Source organism: Cebus imitator, unplaced genomic scaffold (assembly GCF_001604975.1).
Source record: "Cebus imitator isolate Cc_AM_T3 unplaced genomic scaffold, Cebus_imitator-1.0 Scaffold237, whole genome shotgun sequence".
Taxonomy (NCBI): Eukaryota; Metazoa; Chordata; class Mammalia; order Primates; family Cebidae; genus Cebus; species Cebus imitator.
This window is the reverse complement of record NW_016107552.1, coordinates 464,998-473,271: the sequence shown is the minus strand read 5'-3', so window position 1 is coordinate 473,271 and position 8,274 is coordinate 464,998. Positions and strand designations below refer to the sequence as shown.

The window sequence follows — 8,274 nt, the reverse complement described above, 5'->3', positions numbered from 1 at the left end:
CCACCATGCCCAGCTAATTTTTTGTATTTTTAGTAGAGACGGGGTTTCACCATGTTGACCAGGATGGTCTCGATCTCTTGACCCCGTGATCCACCCGCCTCGGCCTCCCAAAGTGCTGGGATTACAGGCTTGAGCCACCGTGCCCGGCCTACAAATAAATATTTTTAAATGAATTAATTTATTTTGATGGACTGATTGATTGAATGATTGAGATAGGGTCTGCCTCTGTCGCCCAGGCTGGAGTGCACTGGTGCGATCACGGCTCATGGCAGCCTCATGCTCCCCAGCTCAAGTGATCTTCCCACCTCAGCCTCCAGAGTAGCTGGGACCACAGGTGGGTGCCACCATGCCCAGCTAAGTTTTTATTTTTTGCTATGTTGCCCAGCCTGGTCTTGAACTCCTGGGCTTAAGTCATCCTCCAACTTCAGCCTCCCGAAGTGATGGGATAGCAGGTGTGGGCCACCACGCCAGGCCTTTATTTTTAATTGACAAAAATTATATGCTTGTGTATACACACACAAGGGAATAGTATTCAGCATTGCAAAAGACAGAGACCCTATCCTTTGCGACAACATGGATGAGCCTGGAGGACATTATGCTAAGTGATAAACCAGACACAGAAAGCTAAGTGCGGCGGGCGATCTCACTTCTATGTGGAATCTAAAAAAGTCAAACACAGAAGCAGAAAGTAGGAGATGGTTACCAGGGGCTGGGGGCGGGGCCTGGGGGAACGAGGAAATGTCGGTCAAAGAGTCCACAGCAATTAGGCAGGAGGAATAAATTCTACAGGTAAATGTTAAAAGGGGAGAACCCTCAAGTAATCTCTGGTCTAAAGTCAGGATTAAAGGGAATAATCACATCTCACACACTGGCCTCTCTGAATTGCAAGGTCATCAGGGCAGACAGAGCCACGGGCTGATGGAGCTGAGGTTCCCTGAAGCATGGGAGACCATGGTGAGTCTGCCCAGGCACAATTCATCTGGACAGATGAATTGTGCAGAGCCGTGTCTGCCCGGAGTGCAGTCCTCACAGCAGGCGCCGGGGAGCCGCCAGTCCTGAGCTTCCCCAGCCCCTAACCCTGCCTGGTACATTATGAGACCCAACAAATAGCTGTCAGATCAATGGATGGCTGCCCCAATTGTCTTGCACGCCTCCGGGCATGGGAGGCTCACTGCCACCCGAGGCATCCTGTCCCTTTGTTCAACAGCCCTGCCGGACATGCGGCTCTTGACCCTAAATGGCAAAATTATGGAGCAACATCCAGGGAACTGCAGCTTTGAAATGTACCCTCAGGAGAGAATTCAAAAGCAGCAAAAGTAAGTAATCAATAGGAAGGTGTTCATTCTAGTGTTCTCTACCAGGTAGAAATCTAGCAGTGATCTGAACGCCTCACAGATGGCAAAGATTCTGTGTGTGTGTGTGTGTGTGTGTGTGTGAGTGTGTGCACATGCGCGCGTGTGAGTGTAAATGAGAGAGAAACCGTGTTACTCCTGAGACACCACCACAATCGACAACCTGGCAACCATTAGAAACGTGAACTATGAGAAGCATGTAGACACATGAGGAATTGCAATCTAGCAGAAGGTTAGGAAAAGCAGAATGCACATTGTGCCTGGAGCCACGTAAGCCAAATGTGCACAGACAGGAGAGGGTGGAAATAAGCAGAGAAGGAAATAGCTGTGTGGTCAGAGTGGCTGCACCTTAGGCTGCCTTTTTTTTTTTTTTTTTTTTTTTGACAGCGTCTCGCTCTGTGGCCAGACTGGCGTCTGGAGTGCAGTGGTGCGATCTCGGCTCACTGCAACCTCTGACTCCCAGTTCAAGGGACTCTCCTGCCTCAGCCTCCCGAGTAGCTGGGATTACAATTGCGCACCACAAGCCCAGTTAATTTTTGTATTTTTAGTAGAGATGGGGTTTCACCATGTCGGCCAGGATGGTCTCGATCTCCTGACCTCGTGATCCGCCCACCTTGGCCTCCCAAAGTGCTGGGATTACAGGCACGAGCCACGGCGCCCGGCCTCAGCTGTTTTAAAAAGCTTCCTTACAATGGCATCTCCCCATCCTTTAAGTGCCATTATTCCCATTTTAGAGATGAGGAAATCGACGCCCAGGAAACTAGCCATTTGCACATAGTGGCTGCTGGGACAAACCGGGCGGCTGACTCTGAGCCCCTTTATGATCCTGTGTGTCACCCCCCAGCTGGGCCCGCAAGCTCTGCAGCCCTTCCGAGAGCTGAAGGCAGAATCCTTGCCCCAAGCCCCTCGTCTTCTTCTCGGTGACCGTTCCTGTGCCCTCATTGTCCCCCCTAAGACTTGGTGTCAATTCTCCCCATCATAGACCAAGAAGGAGCCATGGCCAGAGGTGCCGCCCCGACCAACGAGCATTGCCTGGAAACATTCCTGCTGCCACAGCCTGACCTTTGCGTGAATCTCAGGAACAGAGGCCCCTTGCGCCCACTGGGGCGGCCCTGCCAGGTGCGCCAGCGGAGGGGTGTGTGGAGCCGCCCAGCCTGGCCACCTGCTCTCCAGTGTGCTATTAAATCTGACCCAGCAATTACAACTTTCTAGTAGATGACGGCCTCATAACCACAGTACATCCCTGGGCTTCAGGCTCTGGGCTCTGTGGAAAATTCTAGAACATCACAGACCAGGTAAAGAGTCCCTTCTTTGAAGAAAAGTAGAAGACATAAGCTATCTGCAGATAGAGCTGGCTTTGCTGAGCCATTCATTACTGTCAGTGGCAAAAACCGCGATTACTTTTGCACCAACCTAATGCTTCTCTCCTCCTCCCGACAACTCGCTCAGGTGCGTGTTATTCTCCCTGTTTTACAGATGAGGAGCCCGAGGCTCCATAGGTGGGCAGCATCACTGAACTTGCAAAACAGCCACAGCTGGGCTCTGAACGCAGTCTCATCAGGCACCGCAAACACGCCCCTTTCCTCCAGCCTGGAATAAACGGCTGAAGCAAATGCAATTCTCTTCCCTCACCCACCCCAGTCCTGAATTCTTTGCATTTGAATCATATATTCCGGAGTTTCCCAGAGACACAAGCCCCCTATTCAGACATTCACTCAACAAACATTCGTTGGGCACTGATTGCATGCTAGAATCTGCATGCAGAGAGGTAGGGAAGCTTTCACGGACCAGAAAGCCATGGCCCCTGGCCTCTTGGGGCTCACGCTACAGGGAGTGGCAGCCTCCAACCATCACATGAAGCTATACAGTTGGAACAATGGCGAGGAAGGTCTGAGATGCCACAAGAACGTCAGGGCCTGGAGGGCTTCCAGGCAGCAGAAATAGCATGTGCAAAGGCCCTGTGGTGGGAACAAAATAGGCCAGTGTGGCAGGAGGAGAGCGAGTGTCGGGGATAAAATTCATTTTGATTAGCACCTCCTACCAGTGGTTCCAACATTTGCCACGTGGCCACTGCATGCTGCCTCTGAGCTTCTCGTACATAATCTCTAATCCTTCCTGTGCTTTCCTGTAGCAGTAAAGTGAGGATGTTTGCCCCCACTCCTCATTTTACAGCTGAAAGAAAGACAATGAAATTTCCCAGACCCAGAAAGTGACCCTGATCCCGTGCACCCAGCCTCTGTGGTAAACGTTCGCGAGGTGCCTGGCTCTGTGTGAAGCGCTTTACACATCTTACTGCTACGAGTCCTTTCCGAAGCCTGAGGCAGTGACTTGCACTGAGGAGAAAAGCAAGGCTCAGAAGGAGGTGCGACCACAGAGCCTGGAAGCCGCGGGGCTGGAATCTGAACCCAGGGGGGCCTGACTGCAAGCGAGTCCAGGGCTGTTTCCCCAGGACCACAGTCTGAGCAGCCTGGGGAGAAGCCAGCCCCACTCCGTGCGCAGACATGAGTGATGAATTCCCCCGGGGTTCCTCGTCTAGCCACTGACCTGCAGCCTCGGCTTACCAACCTCCAGCCACAGAACTGAGAACTCTCCCGGTGACTGGGGGCATCTTCCTGTGAGCCATCTGAGGACCTGGCCCCCTCTTCATCCTGTGGGTCCCCTTTATCATCAGCCGATCCTTTCACACCTGCCACTACGTTGGCTGGCACTGTCAGGTGAAGCCCACTTCACTACTGCCTCAGTCTGGGTTCCCCCGAAAGAGGGCCCTCGGGCAAGGATCTCAGGGCGAGCCCTTTGTCAGGTGATTCCAGGAGCAGGATCGGACGTGGGGAAGTGACAGAGGAGGAAACCAATGAAGGATGCATTAGGGAGTGGCTGACCGCTATAGGAATCGGCACAGTCCTGCTGGGGACCTTTGGGAGACGCTGCGGCTGCCCCCACGGAGGGACGAGGGAGCTGGGGTATGTACCCCCCAGCGCCCATCCCTCTCTGGCTGAGGGCTGCCCCTGGGGTGGGTCCAGGGGTGTTAACTCTCCAGCACTTCTAGCCAGCCTGCCCAGTCACCCGGCCAAGAGCACAGGGGCTGTCTCCTCAGATGACCTGCAGGGAGCCGAGACATGTGAGCGGGGCATCATTTAGCAGAGTTCATCCATCCTTCCAGTCTGTCGGGCAGCAAACATTTCTAGAGCCTCCATCCCTGTGCCTGGCAGTGCTACGGCCTGAAAAGAGGCAGCCTGGAAGGGTACGACCATCACACGCCCACTATGCGTGAGGCACCACACTGAATGCTTAAATATGGAATCTTTTCAAACTACACGTACATGTGTAAGTGTCAACACCACCTCACGAGGCCATGTGTGGTGGCTCATGCCTGGAATGTCAACTCTTTGGGAGGCTGAGGTGGGAGGATCACTTGAGCCCAGGAGTTTGAGACCAGCCTTGGCAACACAGTGAGACCCCATCTCTACAAACAATAAACAAAACTAGCCGAGCATGGTGGTGCGTGCCTGTGGTCCCAGCTACTTGGGAGGCTGAGGTGGGAGGCTCACTTGACCCCAGGAGGCTGAGGCTATGGTGTGCCATGATCATACCACTACCCTCCAGCCCGGGTGATGGAGTGAGACCCTGTCTCAAAAAATCGAAAACAAACGCTTCCGCGTATTTTGCATTCCCTACATACTGTCTGTGCCCAGTATGGGCATGTGAATCACCCTTGGAAGCTTGGCTTTTCCATCCATAAAATGAAATCCCGTCTCCTAGGGTTGATGAGAGGATTACATTGTAAAGTTTCCAGACACAGGGCCTGACGCAGAGTAAGCACTCCATAAATGGTAGCGATTCTGCTATTTTTCTCTTCTTATCATCAGAGTTCACCAAATCCAAGACACCGTCAGTTGTAAATCACATCACCATCTTAGAGATATTATAATGAGGGAAGAAAAGCACTTCTCAGAATTGATGGAATATGGCCTTGTTCCCATTTTCCAGATTAAGGCTGTATTGAGGCTTGGGGTAGGAACAGAACTGCCCTGTTTTCCCCTACGATCCCTGCTTCCCACCCCTAAGACAGGACCCTCCCTCGGTCACCCTGGTGTGAGGTTCAGGGAGATTTTGCTGTCAATGCTACGCTACAGGAGGAGAATCAACACTTTTCAAGCCTTGGGTAAATTTATTTCAGTGCTGTGTCAAAGAGAACCAGAAGTCTGCAGTAATTATGCGGATGGGGCCCACACCCACCCAACACCCTCCCCCCGTGCCCCCCTCTCCACCAAGATGACTCAGCCCAAATTATCCCCCTAATTGTCTCAACCTGTGTGGACTCCAGCCGGGGCCCTCCTTCCCCCAAACCCGCATGACTGGATCCTTGAGGGCTGCAGACAGCAGCGCTCCCCTCTCTCTGAAATGGAATGTGGCTTTCCAGGCCCTTCCACCATGGCTCATCAGCTCCGTTTCCAGTTCCCTCCCCATGGTTGTTGACAGTCTTTATGAAAACTTCTGGGCCAGCCTGGTGGCTCATGCCTATGATCCCAGCATTTTGGGAGGCCAAGGCGAGAGATCGCTTGAGTCCAGGGGTTTGAGACCAGCCTGGGCAACATAGTGACGCCTCTGTATCTTTAAAAAATAAAAAATTAATTTTAAATTTTAAATTATTATTTTTTTAACTTAAAAACATTAGCTGGACGTGGTTGCGTGTGCTTGTGGTCCCAGGCACTTGGGAGGCTGAACTAGGAGGATTGCTTGAGCCCATGAGGTTGAGGCTGCGGTGAGCTGTGACTGCACCACTGCACTCATTCTGAATGATGGAGTGAGACCCTGCCTCAAAAAGAAAAAGAAAGAGAGAGAAAGGGGCGGGGAGGGAAGGAAGGAGGGAGGGAGGGAAAGAAAGAAAAAAGAAAAGAAAGTTTCTTCTCTGAATAGACCTCCCTTTGGAGTTTCCTTCACTGTTCCTTCCCTGTTCCTTCATTGCTGACCCTGCCTTACCCTGTTGCAAGGCCTGGGGGAGGGGGAGTACTGAATTTTAAGTCCCTTTAGGGGAGGGACTATCTTGCACTGCCATCTGAATCCTGCCAGCACAGGTCACGGCACAGAGAAGATGTTGGAGCTAAGTGGGGTTGGATGGAGAAAAGGAAAATAAAAAAAGAACCAAAGAAGTTTGATCCCGGAAGAACAAAGGAGGCCTCTGAGGAAGGACGGGGTGTGCCGAGGCTGAATCAGACTCCCTTAGCAAGAACAAGAAGACATAACAGCAAAAACAAGCAGACACGGTGATGTTCCACATAAACCAAAGAACACCCAGGATCTCCAGGCAGATGGGATGATGCACTCTGGGGTAGACTTTTACATTCAGGATTCAGAAGAGAATTTTCTGTTGGCTAAGAAAGCTCTCCTAGTATATTGATGTTATGAATGCAGAAGTCCCAAGAATTGAACGGGTATTTTTTGAAGACCCATGGGGGAGGCAGATCGGGAGTCATAGGCCCCTGACCCAGGCTGTGGTCACTGCAGGCTGGGAGACCCTGGGAAACGTACTCACTTATTTTGACTGGCAGGCACACAGGAATGAAGTGATTCCCTCAAGGACAGTCTGTGAGAGACTCAGTATCATCACTGGTCTAGACAGCCCCTCAAAGCCAGGCAGCTCCCCTCCCCACAGCCACACACATGGGCCATATTTAACACAGTTGCATTCTTCCAGGCTCTCTGCCACTCTTATGCACACACACGTGTGCAAGAACAACAAAGAGCACTGCCGTGAGTAAATGGTTTTTTAAATGGATATAAATGATGTTACAATTGTGGCTCCTTTGCAACTTTCTTTTCTTCAATATTAATTTTCAAGATTCATCCATGCTGGTAAGTATGGTGATAACTCCTTTTCATTGCTGTATAATAATCCGTTTACAAATATCCCTTTACAAAAAAATTTAAGAGACAGGTTTTTGCTTTGTTGCCCAGGCTGGAGTGTAGTGGCGTGATCACAGCTCACTATAACCTCAAACTCCTGGGCTCAAGTGATCCTCCCACTTCAGCCTCCCAAGTAGACAGGACTATAGATCCACAATTACGCCCGGCAAATTTTGCTTTTTAGTTTTTATAGAGACGGGGGTCTCACTCTGCTGAGGCTGTTCTCAAACTCTTGGGCTCAAGTGATCCTCCTGCCTTGGCCTCTCAAAGTGCCGGGATTATGGACGTGAGCCACAGTGCCCATCCAGTTTCCCCTATTGGATCTATCCATTTCCCCACAGCTGAACATCTAAGTTGTTTCCAAGCCTGACCCACTTGACACTTCACTTCCTCCTTTAATGATCTCATCTATAAAAATGATATGCCACAGATGACTTCCAAGTTGCCACAGGCTGGCTGCTCCAAATGCAGACTTCACCCCCAGGAAGTTCACCGTTCCGTCTCAGGGAGCCATGATTTGTACGTAAGTGAAAGAAATCTCACTCCATGACTGAATTGGGTGGTAACTGGTGTCTTCATCCTCATCTCTGACCTCTAAACCCTTGCCACCCTGAGAATGCTTTGCACAGTGCCTGGCACTCCTGGGAGAGTGAGTGAGGCCAATGAGTGGCGTGGGATGTGTGGGAGAGGGAGGAGGGGGGTGCAGCTCTGCAATTACATTGATTGCATCGGCAGGGGAGTGGGGCGCCTGCCTGGTGCATCCTTAGCAGCCCAGCCTGGGCAGCTTCCTGCCCCAGCCCGGCAGGACATACCTCACATCACACAGCGGGAATCTTCTTGCTATTATTTACATTGCCTGCAAAATCCAGGAAGCCATCCCTGAATATGCCGCTCCATGTCTTGAGGTTAAATCCTTTCGCCGGGCGCGGTGGATCATGCTTGTAATCCCAGCACTTTGGGAGGCCGAGGCGGGTGGATCACGAGGTCAAGAGATCGAGACCATCCTGGTCAACATGGT

General features: G+C 51.5%; 1 long non-coding RNA gene across 1 annotated transcript in view; it reads left to right on the top strand.

The window, feature by feature from the left end:
• LOC119466872 overlaps positions 1-8,274 on the top strand; it is a 14,133-nt gene that overhangs the window by 5,143 nt on the left and 716 nt on the right. The window contains exons 2-3 of the long non-coding RNA XR_005195375.1: positions 2,335-2,471; positions 7,598-7,779. This is a non-coding gene — a long non-coding RNA (uncharacterized LOC119466872). The remainder of the gene's footprint in view (positions 1-2,334; positions 2,472-7,597; positions 7,780-8,274) is intronic.